We start from the raw sequence: 20,020 nt of genomic DNA, 5'->3' as shown, positions 1-20,020 counted from the left end.
AGAGAGAAAAAAAGTGAGCAAGATCTCTGATGTCTCCTCTTATAAAAGCATGAATACCATCTGTGGGTGCTACCCTCATGACCTAATTACCTCCCAAAGGCTCTGCCTCCTAATGCCATCCTCTTGGGATTATGGTTTTAACATACAAATTAGGGTGAAGAGACACAGAGATGCAGTCCATAACAAAACACTTTAATCAAAAATTTAAAACGTGGTTGACTTCCATAAACATAACATTGATATCATGTTCTTATTTCAGTGCAAGCAACATCTGAGAAGGTTAAAATATCTGGGATTAAATATCTGAGAAGGTTCATCCTATATGGATGAAATGCATCTGCCTCATGGGCCCAGAATTTATAAAAAAAAATAAGGCAAGAATCAGTCATTAGTTAGCTGACTCTCTCTCTGACTTCCATTAAAATAGTATTCATCTATTGAAATAAGATGTTATATGTGATTTGAGTTTTAGAATGTATAACTTCCTATCAAAGTAGGAGGTGCATTAATGTTTACTGAGGCCCTTTGATATATTAGGCCAAGTAATCAGGACTTTAAATATATTATCTCATGTAATACTCATGATGGCATAATCTCATGTAATGATCTCTGGCTCTCACTTTCAGCCATAATGAAATAACAGCTACAGAAAAAATAAAATGTTATGAAACAGTGGTTTGAGGAACAAAATCTTGTAGCTTTTCTCTGTTGATGAGGCATATTCAGAGTTTGAGACTGATGTAACTAAAATCTTCAGTGTAGAGTACTGGAGAGAGGGATCTACAGAGAGAACATTAGTATTCTAGAGTGGTTCCTTGAGTTTTGGGTTGAGTACTGATCTGTGTATGTATGTGAGGAAGATACCAAGATCAGGGAAGTGCCACCAGAAAGTAATAGGAAGAAAAAACAATCAGAGCTCATACAGGGCCAAGAATGTGTTGTATTCCCAGGATATGAATGAGGAAAATCTTCCAATGTCAGGGCATGAGATAACATTCTCAGAAGAGTATTGTCACAAAAGGGTTTTGCTGCAGAGGTGAGGAAGTTAGCCCTAAAGCAAAGGGTACTCAAAATCCTTGCTAAGAAAATTTGAAAAGAAGTCTCAGAGGAATCAAATTGATTGCAAGAAGCTTAACTAAATGACAGAAAAAAAAATCTTACACTACTTAAAGGAATAAAATATAATCCAGCAACCAACAATGTAACACATTTGGAATTAAGTTAAAAATGATCAGGTATGCACAAAACAAGAAAATGAATAGTCAGGAAAAAATATTTAAATAGAAAGAGACCCAGAAATAACAGATAATGAAATCAACAACTCAGAACATTAAAACTCTCATAAATACATCTATGTATTTAAGTAGGAAAAGAAATGCATGAACAATGATAAGAGGTATAGACAATTTAAAAAAATCCATACCAAAAGTTTAAAGTTAAAAACATACAATATCTGGAATAGAAAATTAACAACAGATTAGAAACCACACAAGAAAATACTAGTGAATTTGAAAGATATGCAATAGAATATATCCACAATTTGAAAAACAAAAAGAAAAATACTGAAAATAAATGAATAGTGCTTCACCGAGCTCTAAAACACTACCAATCAGCATCATATATATGTAACTGGAATTCAATAGGAAAGAAAAAAGAGATAAGTTATGGAAACAAAATAAGATATAAGAGATAGAAATATTAAATATTATCAAAAAGAACACAAATAACAAATATTGGGGAGGATGTGAAGAAAAGGGAACCATTGTACACTGTTGGTGGGAATGTAAATTTGTGCAGCCACTTTAGAACAGTGAAAGCAACGTAAGTGTACATCAGAAGATTAATGGATGAAGAAGTTGTGGTATATATATACAATGGAATACTACTCAGCCATCAAAAAGAACAAAAATTTCCCATTTTCAACAACAAGGATAGACTTGGAGGACATTATGCCAAGTGAAATAAGTGAGACAAAGAAAGACAAATACTGTATGATATCACTTATATGTGGAATCAAAAAAAAATACAACAAACTAGTGAACATAACAAAAGATAAACAGACTCACAGATATAGAAAACAAACTTGTGGTTACCAGTGGGGAGGGGGAGGGGCAATATGGGGTGGAAGAGTGGGAGGTACAAACTCTTGGGTGTAAGACAGGTTCAAGTATGTATTGTACAACATGGGGAATATAGCCAATATTTTGTTATAACTGTAAAACTTTAAAAAATGTATAAAAATTTCCAAAATGTTAAAAGTTAGAAACCCATAGATCTAAGACATTCAAAGAATTTCAAGAAGAAAAAAAAGAAGAAAATTATGCCAGTGTATATCATAATCAATTATGAGGAATTTCATGGTAGCAAATCATTCTAAAATAAATCAGAAAAAAGGAAAAAACTCATTTTGTATGAGGAAAAAAGGATGATAGCAGACTCCTCATTAGAAGTGTACAAACCAGGGGAAAGTAGAATGACATTTAACAAATACTGAAATTTAAAAAATGTTAAATAGGGGCTTCCCTGGTGGCACAGTGGTTGAGAGTCTGCCTGCCAATGCAGGGGACACGAGTTCATGCCCCGGTCCGGGAGGATCCCACATGCCGCAGAGCAGCTGGGCCCGTGAGCCTTGGCCACTGAAACTGTGCGTCCGGAGCCTGTGCTTCGCAACAGGAGAGGCCACAACAGTGAGAGGCCCACGTACTGCAAAAAAAAAAAAAAAAAAAAAGGTAAATAGCAAACATATTTTCAAAAATGAAGTAGAAATATGTTTCCTGTCATACACAATAAAGCATACATAATTAATGAGAAGATGGGAGAATTATAATAAGTGTTAATTAAGTCTTTTAGGAAAAAAGAAAATTATAATGAATATAAATTTTAATCTACACAAATAAGTGTAGAGGATAAGAAAAAGTAAATATATAGGTAAATATAAAATACATTTTAATCTCATTCTGCAAACCTCTTTGAAATATAATTGATACTTTAAAGAAAAATGATAACAATATATTGTATTTAAAAAAAATATGTAGAATTAAAATGTGTAACAGCAATAACAAAAATGCACAAAAGTTGAAATGAAGGTTTTTGTCATTAGGGTTTTATATTATACATGAAGTGTTATAATATTGTTTGATTATAATAAAAGTCAAAATATGTATTTTAAATCTTAGAGCAACAGCCATTTTAAAAAGAATTAATGAACTGTAGCTAATAATCCAATAGTGAAGATGAAAGTGAATTCTAAAATTTACTCAATGTAAACGAAAGCAGAAAAAGAAGAAAAAAGGGAAAAAAAACTTAATGATAGAAATAGAAAACAAAGAGCAAAATGCTGTTTCTAAATCCAGTTATGTAGAAGAAGCATTAAATGCAATCTTCTCAAAACTTAAGTTAAAGACAGAGATTTTCATATTGGATAAAGAAAGGCAAAATCCAACAATATGCTGTCTACAAAAAAAATACCTAAAATATGAAAACATAGGTGGATTTATAATAAAAAAGATATACTATAAAAAGATATACTATACAAACATTGTTCAAAAGTAAACTGGGGTGACTATATCAATAACACAAGAAGTAGTTTTAGAGAAAGGAATAATAATCAGAGAAAAACAGGTTACTGATAAAGAGGTCAATTTTTCAAGAGTACATAACAATCTTAAATGCATATGCACAAGATAATGAACATTTGTGTACAAGAAGCAAAACTGATTGAACTGAGACAAGGTATAGAAAATCCACAATTGCACGTGGATATTCCAAAACACCTATCTCAATAGTTGGTAAAATAAGTAAACCAAAAAATTAGTGTGGATATGACAGAGTTGTACAACACTATCAACCAACATGATATAATTGATATATATAGAGCACTTTATATTACTCCAGGAAAAGACATATTTTTTTTCCTGTGTGTGTGAATAAACCATCTCATGCATATGGATAAGATGGACCATATTCTGGAACATGAAACTAATCTTAATTTTTATAGAATATTTGAAATTGTACAAATTCATTTTGGAATCCCAAAAAAAGAAAATTATAAAAAAATAGCATAAAGGTGTTTGGAATGTTCCCCAAATATTTGGAAAAATAATTTTAAATAACTTAAGGGTCAAAGAAAAATTATAGAAATGTAAAACAGGGCTTCCTTGGTGGCGCAGTGGTTGAGAGTCTGCCTGCCGATGCAGGGGACATGGGTTCGTGCCCTGGTCCAGGAAGATCCCACATGCCGTAGAGCGGCTGGGCCCATGAGCCATGGCTGCTGAGCCTGTGCATCTGGAGCCTGTGCTCTGCAACGGGAGAGGCCACAACAGTGAGAGGCCCGTGTACCACAAAAAAAAAAAAAAAAAAAAAAAAAAAAGTAAAAAAAAATAGTTCTTGCTTAATGAAAATACAAAATAAAAATATCAAAATTTGTTGATTGGAGATAAAATGGTGATTTTAGAGAAATTTATAGCATTAGGATGATTTTAGAAAAATGGAAAATTTTCATATCATTGATCTTGAATTCTACCTAAGGAAACTAAAAAAAGACGATCAACATCAACTCAAACTAACCACAGTGAAGGAAATAATAAATAATGAGTGAAAAAGAGAACATAGAAAACAACAGTGAAAAATCAAAGAGAAGCAGGGCAAATATAAGAAAAATAAATGTATAATTTGCAAGCCATAATTATCAGGAAACAAGGGAAGAAACACAAATCTCCTATGTCTGGATTGAAAGAGATGACATCATTACAAATATATTATAGATACTAAGGAGAATAATAAAAGACCATAACAAGCATCTTCCTTGCAACAAACTTAATTTAGTTGAAATAAACACATTCTATCAACAACACAAACAAAACATGTTATGGAAAAAGGACATAGCCTGAGTAATTTTATATTAATGAAGTTAAAGTTGTAGTTAAAAGTCAATGGAAATCCCAAGATCAGATGTCTTTACTACTGAACTATAATAATTAAAACAAATATTTAAGGAAAGTAGCAACAACCCTACCCTAGCAAATGGTGAAAGACAGTTAATTCAAATCACTCTAATGAACCAACATTACTCTGATACCCTTGTCAGACAAATATATTAAAATAAAACAACAGATCAATATCCCATATAAACATGGATATAAAAATTTAATAAAATGTTAGAAAACCACATTCAGCAATATCTAAAATTGAAAATACAACATGAGAGTTATCTCTGGAACCCAAAACTCGTTTAACTTTCAAAAATATTTTAATATAATTCACTCTATTGAATATTTTTAAATAAAAATAATGTGATTTTAGCATATGACTAAATTCAACATAAGTTTATGACAATAAATTTTTTCTGAAACTAGGAATACAAAGAAGCATCCTCAACATAATAAAGAGCATATACAGGTAGCATCAAGCTTAATAGAAGACTCAATGCAGTCCTCTTGAGATTGGGACAAATGAAGGATGTCAACTATCAAAATTTATTTTCAAGTTTTTACTTTGAGGTCCTGGCCAATACAATAAGGCAAGAAAAAGAAATATGACACATACATATTGGAAATATATAACTAAAACCATATTTATTCACAGACAACATGGTCAGTTATGTAGACAATACTAAGATAGTTACACAAGAAAAAAAGTAATAGGTGAGGTTAGCAATATTTCAGGATATAAGGTTAACACTAAAAATCAATTTATAACTATATAAATATAAAATTGAAATTTAAAAAATCATCATTGCAAGAGCATCAGAAATATAAAACATGTAGGGAATCTTAATAAAATATATGTAAGACCTACATATTAAAAACAATGAAACACAGATGAAAGTGAATAATACATAAATAATGGGGAGTTAGACCATGTTAATGATCAAAAAACTCAATATTGTTATCAATTCTTTCCAAAGTGTTATTTAGATTCAACACAATTCAATGAAATTTCCAGCATATTTTGTATTTTTTCAAAATTAAATTGATATCTAAATTAACATGATTTTTCTTAAAATAATATTAAGAAAATGAAAAGATAAGCTACAGACTGAGAGACATGCTTGCCAAATATATATCTTCTAAAGAATTAATACCTAGAATAAGTAAAGAAACATTATATTTCAATAATATAAAGACAAGCAACATAATTTAAGAAATGACTAAATTATTTGAAGAGTCATTTTACCAAAAAAGTAAATGGGTGACAGATGACAATATTTGATATCATTAATCCTTAAGATAATGCAAATTATGACCATAATATGACACTTTTATATAACCACATAATGTCTAAAATTGAAAAGACTGACACTTCATAGGGTTTGGAGGATGCAGCTGGAAGTCTCACACATACCTTGTGGGAAAGCAAAATGGGATAATCACTTTGGAAAATTGCTTAGCAAAGTCATTTAAAGTTAAATTACCATTTTGTGCAGCAATTCCACTCCTAGGCCCAAGATAAATGAAAACATACATTCACACAAATAATATCAGGCAAATATTCATAATATTCATAATAGCCAAAACTAGAAATAACCCAAATAACCCAAATGTTCATCAACTAGTGAATGCATAAGCAATTTGTGGTATAACCATTAAATGGAATACTGTAAGCAATTTAAAAAAAAAACTGAATCACTGATACAGACAATTACATAGGCAGTTACATGGATTAATCTTAAAAGCTGTGTGTTAGTGAAAGAATCCAGAATCCAGTCATAGTTGATTTTTTTTTTTTGTATAACATTAAGGAAAGATGCAAACCTATTTTTATAACAGTACATCAGCAGTTTCTAGGGACCAGAGAGTGGAAGGAGGAAATTAACTGCAAAAAAAAAAAAAAAAAAAAAAAAAGTTGGTGACTAAACTATTCCATTCCATGATTGTGGTGGAAGGGGTTATACAACTATATATATATTTGTCAAAGCTCATCAAATTACACATTTGAAATTGATTGATTTTATTGTATGTAAACTGTAGCTCACTAAAGCTGACAAAATTTGATTTTGAGTAAAGATCTCATTGGTTGTGGATAGAATATTTGCATAAGAAAACTACTGATAAATGAATTAACTAAGAAATGTCTTCTTACAATGTTATTCATTATTCTTCCCAAGATGGTCCAGAGCTTGTTTTATTGTTATTGATAAAATATACTGCCAAAGATCAGCAAACTCTTTTTTTCTTTTTTTTAACAAATTGAAGAATAAAAAACATATGATCATCTCGATAGATGCAGAAAAACCTTTTGACAAACTTCAACACCTATTTATGATAAAAACTCTCCAGAAAGTGGGAATAGAGAGAATCTACCTCAACATAAGAAAGGCCATATATGAAAAACCCACAGCAAACATCATTCTCAAAGGTGATCTTAGAGGAAAAGCATTTCCTCTAAGATCAGGAACATGACAAAGGTGTTCAATCTTATCACTATTATTCAACATAGTTCTGGAAGTCCTAGCTATGGCAATCATAGAAGACAAAGAAATAAAAGGGATCCAAATTGGAAAGAAGAAGCAAAACTGTCACTGTCTGCAGATCACATGATGCTATACATAGAAAATCCTAAAGATACCTTCAGAAAACTACTAGAGCTAATCAATGAATTTGGTAAAGTGGCAGGATACAAAATTAATACACAGAAATCTCTTGCATTCCTATACACTAACAGCAAAAGATCAGAAAGAAAATTAAGGAAACAATCCCATTTACCACTGCAACAAAAAGAATAAAATACCTAGGAACAAACTCACCTAAGGAGGCAAAAACCTGTATGCAGAAATCTATAAGGTACTGATGAAAGAAGTCAAAGCCTACACAAACAGATAGAGAGATATACCTTGTTCTTGGACTGGAAGAATCAATATTGTGAAAATGACTATACTATCCAAAACAATCTACAGATTCAATGCAATCCCTATCAAATTACCAATGGCATTTTTCACAGAATTAGAACAAAAAATTTTACAATTTGTGTGGAAACAAAAAGACCCTGAATAGTCAAAGAAATATTGAGAAAGAAAAATGGAGCTGGAGGAATCAGACTCCCTGACTTCAGATGATACGACAAAGCTACAGTAATCAAGACAGTATGGTAATGGCACAAAAGCAGAGATATAGATCAATGGAGCAGGATAGAAAGCCCAGAGATAAACTCACACACTTATGCTTCCCTAATCTATGACAAAGGAAGCAAGAATATACAATGGGAAAATGACAGTCTTTTCAATAAGTGGTGCTGGGAAAACTGGACAGTTACATGTAAAAGAATGAAATTAAGACACTCCTTAACACCATACAGAAAAATAAACTCAAAATGGATTAAATACCTAAATGTAAGGCCAGACACTATAAAACTCTCAGAGGAAAACTTAGGCAGAACACTCTTTGCCATAAATAGAAAACTCTCTTAAATGGCCAAATAGTAAGTATTTTAGCAAGTATTTTATAAGATCCTTGCAGCAAGTACTCAGCTCTGATCTTGTATCACAGAAGCAGCCATAGACAATACATAAATAAATGAAAGTGTGTCCCAATAAAACTTTACAAAAACCGGTGGTGATCTAAATCCTTGGCTGTAGTCTGGACTAACCCTTGTATAGACTTAAAGTAATTGAAGCTGACCTCAGTTAAATGTTAATTTACAATGTCATAATATTTGGGGTTTTGGCCATACCATTTTTTTCTTAAAAAAAAATGTTTCTTATATGTAATTCCTGGTACAATTTTGCTCTACCAGTGTTGTGAAGAAAATACTTAGAAAGTTCTCTCTTAGTAATGTACAGCTTCTGATTCCACAAAATTCTTTGTTCCCACAGGGATTACATTTTAAAAGACACCGTTTTTGAAAGAGTTTTCATCCAACATTACCAGATATTTGTTTTGTTTCCATTAGGGCTAAGATCTGGACTGCATCTCTGTTTCAGTCAGGGGCGACAGTAGTGGACATGCTTTAAGTGTTCAAAAACATTAGAATATTAACTTTTTGATATGGTTAACAGTTTTTAAAGTAGACAACATGTAAATAATTATAAATACAGAGAATAACAATGTTTAACAATTTAGGCTAAGAGCAAACTGTTTTAGAAAAAGGATCTCTTGGGAAAGATACGAAACTGTGTAAGTATAGTAATTTTTCTGTTTTCTGTGCTCCTATAGCAGTTATTAATATTACCACTGTTGCACTTACCACATCTTGATTGAATTTATGTTTTTATGCCTATTATCCATTATATTCTATGTGTTCCTTCATATGAGGGATCAAGTATTATCAGCCATATGTTACCCACATCAAGCATATTGTTTTTGTTACATAGAAGACACTTGATAAATACTGGTCCAATTATTGTCTAATTTTAGTGTTAATTTAACATTTACTGAGTTTCAGAGCCTATATTAAGTACTTTAAGTGTATTATCATTTTTCTCAGCAAAATCATATGGGGTGTGCTCCACTGACACCCTATTTTAAGGATGAGTAGTGTAAGCCTTATATGGGCTCAAATTATCCTCAAAGTTACCTAGCTAACAAGTGGAAGGGGAAAGATTTGAATATATATCCCACCCTCTATAAAACTACATCATATGAGTGAAGTGAGCCACATATTCACAAAGTAAAACCAGTGGTTGGGATTTAGAGGGAAATTTGGGAGTTGATGTGGATTCTTTATCTTTCTTTTTGAGAGGAAATTGGGAGAAAGCTCTCTTTTGCCTTTGGATAATGATTTCCTTAGTCAGAATACTTCTGTTTCAGCAGTACTTTGAGAGACTGTAAAGATTTGACACTTAGAATGTGCTAGTTATAGATACAACGGAAGTCTTATTCATTTATTAATTGGTCATATGTACATTTATTAATTAATTTCCATGTTCTAAATACTTTTTAAGCCATAGGGATATTAACAGTGAACAAAAATGCAACGTGCTTTTTTTATGGAACATTCATTTTAGTGAAGGAGGCAGACAATAAATATGTAGAGTGATAATATGTGTGGCCAATTCCCACACATTTTCTTTTTTATTTATTTATTTTTTATTTTTTAGCGGTACGCGGGCCTCTCACCGCTGTGGCCTCTCCCGTTGCGGAGCACAGGCTCCGGACGCGCAGGCTCAGCGGCCATGGCTCACGGGCCCAGCCACTCCGCGGCACGTGGGATCCTCCCGGACCGGGGCACGAACCCGTGTCCCCTGCATCGGCAGGCGGACTCTCAACCACTGCACCACCAGGGAAGCCCCCCACACATTTTCAAGATCTTACTAGGCAGTCTGTTCCTCAGTGAGGATATTCCTGACCACTCTATCTAAAATGTCAACCCCCAGTTCCTATTTTATATTCTATCTCTTTGCATATTTTCTAGCCAGTAATTCTCACTATCTAATATTTCTAAGGGTTTGAAGGATTTGGGCTGATCAAGGAAAACATATGATCACAAGGGTTATTTAAACACAATAGGATTTATTTGGGCAGCTTTTGAAAGGGGTTGCAGGAGAGGGAAGCTCACTCACAACATGAGTCCATTCAGAGGCTATAGAGCTGGGGTTACAACTTAGAGGAGAGGAGGCCAAGGAAACTCCTAAGAGAGAGGAGGATTGGAGAGGGGTCTTACATGTCTAAGTAATGTTGCTCAGCCCCATAGGAGGGGAGTCTCTGTGTCAGAGTTCCAAAGGGCCATAGCAGCTTGGGGCCTTATAACTGTAAGAGCTTATCTTATCAATAGGTAACAGCTGTTGGATAAGGTTTTGCAGGTGCGCAGAGCAGGTGTTCTCTAAATGGCTAAAGTTTGTTCTTTTGGGCTTTTAAAAGAGTAAATAGATGTTTCAAAATTTGAGTTTAGTGCCAGAGGGTTTTTGAGAAAATGGGTCTCAGTTTGCGATAAAGAAATGAACAACCTGGGGGCCGATACACAGAGGCCACCTTTGACTTATTTATTTAATAAATATATGCATATATTTCATTTATTTATCTTTATTATCTAACAGCCTCACTAGAACACAAGCCAAACAAAGGTGGGGATTTTTGTTTACATTGTTCACTATCCAATCTTCAGGCCTTAGTATTTGCCCAGTACACAGTAGGTACTTAATAAATATTTGTTGGATTAATTAGTTAATTCTATGAATGTGAAAAATAGCTCATCCCTTGACATCATAAAAGCAGGTCATGAGTTATATAATCAAAAGAGGCAATTGAAGTAGAGGTTTACTAAAATGTATATTTAAAAATAACAAATTTTTAAATTAAAATTTACAAATATATATTTATTTGTCATATTTTAATATGGGAATAAGACTTTTATTTGAGAGTTGTAACTACAGTTCCACATTGTGATTATAGAATAAACAACATTAAAATAGCCTTAAGTATAATTTCAAGCTTGGGATATTTTGAATTCTGGTGAGAACTTAAAGATATTTGTGAGGAAACATGAGTGGAGATTGTCTAGATTCTTTACATTTTCCCATTCTTTGACAATTATCTTGCACATAATGAGACAAAAATATTTTTGAGTAATTTGTCTTTATCTAAACTTTCAAAATATTTAATTTGATTTTTCATAAAAAGCAACTCTTTCTTTTAAAACTTTGCTATATACTTGAAAGCTGAAATTACAATAACAAATATGGCCAGCATAGACATGTTTGGAAACAAACACATTTGTTATTATTAAAGACACAACTTGTGTAGAATTGTGTCCAGACATTACCCAGTGTTCTTGAGCCCCTATGTTTTTTCTACTCCTGGCCATGAAGGGATGGATGGCTATTATTGGACTTGCTCTCCTGTTATAATAATCAGGAAGCCAGGCAAACTATGTAAAACAACTGTTTCAGAAACTGGACAACAAGCAGTACAAAATGCTGATCCTCAGAGAAAGAAAACAAGAGAGGGAACTCCTATGATCTGTCTGGCTTTCTGTCTGCAGTCAGGAGGATATCACAGGAAGGGTGTGCCCATCCCACTGAGTATAGGACAAAGAGATTAGGCTAGAATTTTTGGAGCACAGAGTAAGAGATGAAAAAGCTATGTAGGAAAAGATCATCATAAATTGGCATATGGGTGAGCTTAAATGTTTGGATTAATACTAAATTGCATGTTTCTAGGAAAGGAAACCACAAGGGTTGTCAAAGAACAACTACAGAAGAATGAAAAATTACTGAGGAGCTGGGAGTTGAAAATCCTTAGAGTTCACACATTTGGGATCCAAAAGTCAGAGATGGGTTCTCACTGAAACTGTGAGACATTTGGTAGAGACCTCAGAGTATGGAGTTTTTCAACTGGGGACAATTTTGCCCCATTGGGACTCTCTAGAGATAATTTTGATTGTCACAACTTAGGGGGGTGTTACTGCATCTAGTGGGGAGGGGACAGAGACACTGCTGAATATCCTACAATGCACAGAACCACCTCCTACAACAAAAAATATCATAAGAGTGAAATGTATAGTAACTAAATAAACCACCTTAAATATAGTCACTTTTTAAAAATAAATGTTTGAAACTGAAAAGTCATGTACACTTCATTTTTCTACTGCTAATTACATTATAACTTCAGTGAAAATAATTTGGATATCTGTGTGTATGTGTGAGTGTGTGTGTGTGTTTGGGGTAAGTCGTATTAACACAGCATCAAAATTTCCCATGATTTAATTTTATCACCAATAATATAATATTATCAGCATTCATTTCACATGCTTCAAACTTATCAGCTGTAGTGCTGTATTTAAAGCAAATAATGTTTGTCAGAGATAGTATAGGAGGCCAAAGTATCACTGTCAATAATACTGAATGTCTACACAAACCACAAAATTAAATACCTTGGAATAACATTACAAAGTCTTATGTTTGCATTGGCATCAATTGAACTAAGAAAGAGGAGTCCCAGAGGAGGTTCATTTGCATAGAATTTACATTACCACTCTTGTCAATTAGCTCAAATATAAGCCAACTCTGTAGACACATATGAGGCCAACCTAAAGGAAAATATGTCAGTTTATTTTAGCTTCCATGACAGGAGGCACACGTACAGTATTTGGTAGAAAGGAAAAAATGGAAAAGTCAAACATTATATTAATAATATTATATATGTATGTGTAAATATTGTCGACTTAAAAATTGCACAATATGAAAGTTGTGAGTCAAGTTTTACTTGGGGCTAAATTGAGACTATAGCCCGGGAGACAGCGTTTCAGATAGTTCTGAGAAACTGCTCCAAAGATGTATCAGGGAAGGTCAGTATATATATGATTTTTGTGAAAGGGGAGTACATACAATCAAACACATATTTTTTTGCAGAAGGTTTCTGCTAGTCACGAGGAGCAATTTTCACCACGAAGGATTTTAGTGCTTTTATAAATATGAGGATATACACAAATTGGGCTCATAGAATCTGCTCCTGTAAATATCCAACTATCTGAAGACCTGTTCTGCCAGTTTTCCCAGAGCACAGAGTGCCTCATTTCTACTCTCCACCCTGAACTCCTTTCAGGGGATGTTGAAAATCAGCAGCTACAGGAGCACGTGATTTAATCCTTGTAGAGGTAGGTGGTAAGTGCCAATGGCAGGTGCCAATTTGTTTTGACAATATGTATAAATATAAATCTATAAATAAATAGATGGGTAGATATAGATAGATATGTATAATCTATGTTGCTTTCTTTCAAACTTAAACCAAACCTGTTGAGATGCACAAATAGTTTTGATTGTAAAGTTGCTTATTCATATTTCTAACTATTGTCTAAGAAAATTTATTGGTTTATAAAAATTTAAATCTGAAGCAAAGTGTCTTTCATACTGAAAATGGATCACCAAATTCAGTTTATTAAAAATTGGTATATACATTTTCAAACACATGTTTAGCAACACTCACACCTTTATTTTTCAATTAGATTGTTTTTTTCTATTCTGCAGGGAGATTTCTTCTACCTGTGTCATAAACTTGTGTAAAATTTGGGAGCTCAGTTTAAGAATCCTGGTGTTGTTTTCAATATTTAGAATAGAAAAGGCCAATTTATTACTTGAGAATGAATTCTAAAGTTCTTCTTAAAACATTCAAAGCAGTTTACCTTCCTAATAGAAGCAATATAGATTTTGTAAAGTCCAGATGTATTGTGCATGTTGGGCATGTATTTTGTCTCCTTACAACATCATAAACTACCATCTTAACCTTGCATTAACATTTGTGTATTCTGGGTGTGCTTGTTTTTCCTGTTAAAGCTTTGGAAATTTGTATATATATTGAAATTGAATATGCCCCACATGATCCCAGAACATATTTATGTTATTGTTACCCAGGATTAAAATACAATGGTATTATATTCCATGTGCATGATTATTGCTTTATACTTTGTTAATAGTGTCAAATCAGGAATTTTTTTTCTTCTTACTCCCTCTGCCTATATGTCATCTCCTTCTGTTTATCCACCTTAAATTTATAGATGTCTGCAGTGCTAAGGGTCAAGTTCTCAGTGTCTGCCAAATTCTTCCCTTTGTCTTGACTAGAAGAATGAATTGAACTGACTACCAACTGAAAATAAAATTAGAACTGGGAGGCATCATCAACTCTTGTGCAAGAATGCCAGCTGCTCAAAGGCAAAGGCCATAACTTTATGTGACTATAAGGTAGCATACTGCTTGGAACATAGAAAATGCTTAATACTTATAACAGCAATTAGTGAGTTAATAAGTGAATGACTGAATAAGCCTAATGGTCTTTACCTATTTTGTAAATATAAGAAATGATTTCAGGGTATTTAGGTAACTTCTCCAGACTTGCAGCTATTTAGTGATAAAAGATTCATATAATTCTGTACTTTTATGTATTTACTTTGAAGCTATATTATTTGGAGCATAGAGAAATTTTCAGTTACTTTTTTTTTTAATTTCCAAAATTGCTAGTTTGTTCTGTTTTGAATCTGGCTGGTCAGGTTTGATAATCTCTCCTTTTCCATTGTTTCAAGTCTTTCTTGTATATCTTTATAAATACAACTTTAAATTTTGCATCTTTTAAATTTAATAATTGAATTTGCTGTGGACATAATTATACATTTTTTAGTGCTTTATCTGTCTTTTTCCTGTTGGTGGTGAAGTTTTCTCATATTTTTAGTGATTTTCAATGGTGAGTTCACTTTCCTTGGAACTTTGTGGAAAATATTTGAGGGCTAGGTTTGACATTATTTTCTCCAGAGATAATTTACCTGGGCTTCACCAAGGTGCTTAATTATTTCCAAAGATCAAAATAACTTGTGTTCACAATTTTTCAAGTTTGAATTTTAGAGATTTTGAGGAGGGACTATACAAAGGTAGAATGACTGATGCTTTGTGATAGTTTAGAGAAAATGGTCAGATGGAGATAAATTCCCAAAGTCTTACTCTGCTAGGAGTTTTCTTATTTTTTCACATCCTTCACTAAGGTTTCCCCTTTGGGGATGTCAAATGTGAGGATGGAGATGATGAAGTTGAGAGGTTGATGACTTCCCACCTGCTTTGTCTTCTGGCCAACTTCTAGACTAGCAATTATTGGTTCCAGTTTCTTACTTTCTTATTATTATGAATTTTAGTTTTTGTGTTATTTCTGGCTTCCAAAGAATTAATTAAATTTCTGGCTATGTCAGCCATGTCTTAAATATATATCTTTATTTTTTCAAGCATTATTAAATATACTGCATCTGGAGTGGTTTCTCTAAACATTTAATCCTCTGTACAAGTATACTCTCCTTTATCTCACTAGATAAACTTACATTTCTAAAATTATGTAGCTGGTAAATATCAATACAAGCTTAGTAAGTTTTTTCCATACAGCTCTAATAGAACAATTCAAGCATATGATTCACATCTGAATCAACTACAAGACAACAGAACCCATCGAAAGCAGGCCATGTTTTAAGCTATCTAAAAGATCAGGAAGTAAGAAAAAAAATAGATGCTATTTGAGGAAATGATGGTTCATATGTGTAAATCATATTCCACATTTATTTTTATAGGGAGAACAAGATTTGGGGAATTAAGGAGAATGGTTGAAAAAAACATTTACAGTTAAGCTTAATAAGCACAAATTATCCAACATAAATTAATTTCTCCTAAGAACTAACGAATTAGAAAATTTAACACAGATGAAAACAGTAAGTCTGTTACTACTGGCTTTTCTGAAATTACAAGAGAATAGCTGTTTGTGTTCAAAACAAAAAATAAAGATCTAATATATGCTATTGTGAATATTTTAGCCATACATATGATAAAAAGAAATTTAATAACTAAGTTTTATGCAAGAATAATGTGAGTAAAGATACTTCTGATGTTCAATTTCCCTTTATATGTCCAATTAACCTTTATTTACTGAGAAATCATAGAATTCTAATTTGATTGGCAGCACTAGAGCTGGCGCCAGTAAGGGAAGTTCAGAAACTCTGCTGGAAAATCATGGTTTATTAATACATCATTAAGCACTTTAAATGGATTCCAATGGTGTATGTCTAAGGAAGGAAATAATTCAACATTTGTTAGTTACTGACAGAGTACAGAATTGAAATTTACATTATAAGCCTTACGTTAAAAATCATAATGTGCTAGCAATTGAATTACACATCACAAAATGATAGTGTATGTCATCTGCTTTTTTACCAGGGAGAATTATAAATGTTTATGATTATACACTTTCATCCAGACAAAAGCATATTATCATACAGTAATATGATCTAGAAAAGTATGAGTGCAAATAAAATAAAAGCTAGATTTATTTGCAATATGCTTGTGATGGGCATTTAGTCCATTTATGATTTAAAGCTAAATGATGTCATGTACAGTTGAATATTTGCAATCTGAATTGTACTTTGTTTCTAATGACCACACAATCAGTACAGATATCTGTGATTTTAAGACAGCATTATATTTTTATCTATGTTAACATTCTAAATCACTTCTAAGAAAAACATAAATTCCTGAGTTTAGAAAACATTCACATCTTTATTTTAATTTCTGATATCAATCTAAACCATGGTTACATTTGTTCATATCTTTCTCATGTTTATGGTTGAATATGGATAATATAAGAAAAAAATATTTTGTACACATTTCTAATTAATTCATGATTGCAACATAAAACATAAAAAATATTTTTTCGAGATACTTTATATTTCCTAGCTATGTAAGACTATTAAAATACTTTTCATCAAACATAGACACTTGGGGCTTCCCTGGTGGTGCAGTGGCTAAGAATCCGCCTGCCAGTGCAGGGGACATGGTTTCAAGCCCTGGTCCAGGAAAACCCCACATGCCATAGAGCAACTAAGCCCATGCACCACAACTACTGAGCCTGTGCTCTAGAAGCCGTGAGCCACAACTACTGAATCCTGTGCACTTAGAGCCTGTGCTCCACAACAAGCAAGCCACTGCAATGAGAAGCCTCTACTCACCACAACTAGAGAAAGCCTGCATGCAGCAAAGAAGACACAACACAGCCAAAAATAAAATAAATTTAAAAACATAAATTAAAAAAAAAAGCCTAGACACTTGATTATGAATAGATATATTTTTTGCATGCAAAATTTTTACAGTATTAGAGATTTATAAATATTAAAATTTGCACAATACTGCTCTAAATCCTCTTCTTTTGGTGTAAGCTGAACTGTCAATTTCTATTGACACATTCGTTGGAGATTTTGTATACATTTGACTGATGTACCAAGAAGAGCAACCACAATAATTAAGGTAATTCAATTATACTAACTATGCCACTTGATTGAAATCAATATTTCTCTAATCACATGCTTTGGTGTTTAGGGAAATTGTTCTCTGAGAAATTCCAAGAAACAAATTGGTAGCAGGAAATTTGGAACTGTATATAAGGAAGTAGTGCAATCACTCCTTAAGTTCATATCAACACAATTCTTTTCTTCCTCTCTAGCGACAACATAAAATTAGTTATGTGATAACACACAACACACAGTCACCTTTCATGGCTATATCTTAGTCTCCTTAACTCAGGTGAGAACTTGATCATTATGGAGATAACCATTGTTGAGGAAAATTTCAATATTTCAATGCACATTGCATACAGGGAATGAGGTGGCTAGGGGTGGAAGGAGTAGGAGACAATCTACTTTTTTGTAGGCAGAGATAAAGATGTGGTACCTTAGAAACTGACACAGATGTGGGTAAGGCATGGAACATATTTCAGCATCCTTTGAAATGTTTCAAAACATAGTTCTTAGTGTAGACACAGGATGAAAAGTCAAGTTCCAAATGGAATTTTCTACCTCTTCTTCTTATTTCCCTTTTATATAATGACAACCCTGGATTCAAATGACCAAATTAGTCAATTGTGTAAAATCTGTAAATGCCATAATATACCTACAGTCAAGTTTCTGTGCATAAATTTGAGGATGTATGTTTTTATAGTCATGCTTCAGTGTGTAGATTCTTTAAAACAATGTCACATTTAATTTTTTTCTCACTTTGAAAATAAAAAACTCATCAGCATGATTAATGTATTGATAAAAATATGCAAAATATTATATGTCTTTATAAATTAAGATTGATGTACAAATTATGCTGATTTCTATCTTAAGAATAGACTTCTTAGTAAAGGCTGTCAAATGGATCTATGAGTATTCATTCAGAATATCTATATTTTGTTTAACTTATATTACATAACCCCTGCTCTGAAACATTTTCTACATTGAAAATGAATAGCTATGTGCACTAAATCTTTTATTATCATGATTCTTCAAAGTAAGTATCTAAACAACATTCAGAAAGTGTGAATAAATCTGAAAGATTCAACAAATAAAAACTTCAGATACAATAATGAAGAAATTAGGATTATTGACTCCTTAAATATCTTTGGAACCACATTGCCTGTACATTAAAAAGTGTGTCATTTCTTATCCATACAATATATACACTAGTAAGAGTTGATAAATGACTTTAGTAGCCTGTGGTGATATGTAAGGAAAAATAGAAATGAAAGCCATTTATGAGATTGTGGAGAATAACATATGCATGTAAACTTTTTGCCACGATTTCAGTTTGTGAAAAAAAAATATACATTTTGTTAGGTGGGAATGTGTAAGAGAAAAATGACTATTGTTGAATTCATAGTTTAAATAGGAGTTAGATAGGAAGTCAGAAAGAAAAATGATCAAGGAGAGAGCAGCCAAGAGCAAGAAGTAAGCTGTGATTCTAAAATGAAAGTAAGGGAAAGTGAAACCAAAGGTAGATAGAGATGACACTGAAAATAGAGTGTGATAAGGAAAACTAGGATCATAAACTCACAATTTTACACACTGCACTTCTGTTAGAAGTTGTAGGCAGGGGATCAAAAACTAAAATAAAACACGATAGAAAGAGAAATAACTGACAAGATGCTAAGAAAAAATTGTTTTATACGCTTGAATTTTGTATGAGCATGAGTAACTGGAGGTCAATTTTAGATATTCTCTCTTTGGAATGTTTTTAACATCAATAATCACCAATAAACCCAATCACACTCTCTTCATTCCCTTTTTCAAACGTGAAATGATATAAATTTGGGTTGGCAGGAGGCAGAATTGATTCTACTATCTCATGAATTTTTTATCTCAAAATATTAACTCATCACTGTGGCAGTTATTCTGTTTCTTCTCTGTGTGTTTGGGAAGGTATTAAGGTACATTAAGAAAACTAGAGAGGAATAAGTAAAATTAGAAGAACACAGACTTTTTGTTTGTTTACTTTTACAATTTTTCTGAGACTCCATAAAGTTGTCTGCTATATGTATCTAAGTTTAGACATTCAATTATAAACTATTTGTGTTAAAAATCAATCCTATTTTGCTTCCTGGTAAAACCAATAGGTGACCACCTTGTGAAAGCAGAACAAAGTAGATTTGGTACACAGTATTTATCCATGTGTGTATTGTGCTGTGGTAACCTAGTAATTAACATGCTATGGGCTTGAAAATGTTATTTCAATGATTAAAATAGAAGAGAAAGTTAACAATAAAAAACTGAGGACTAACATTTCCTAAACAACAACAAAAAATAATAGCAACAACAA

This window comes from Mesoplodon bidens, assembly GCF_964165515.1.
Source record: "Mesoplodon bidens genome assembly, chromosome: 2".
NCBI classification, from domain to species: Eukaryota; Metazoa; Chordata; class Mammalia; order Artiodactyla; family Ziphiidae; genus Mesoplodon; species Mesoplodon bidens.
Note: the sequence above shows the minus strand (reverse complement) of the source record.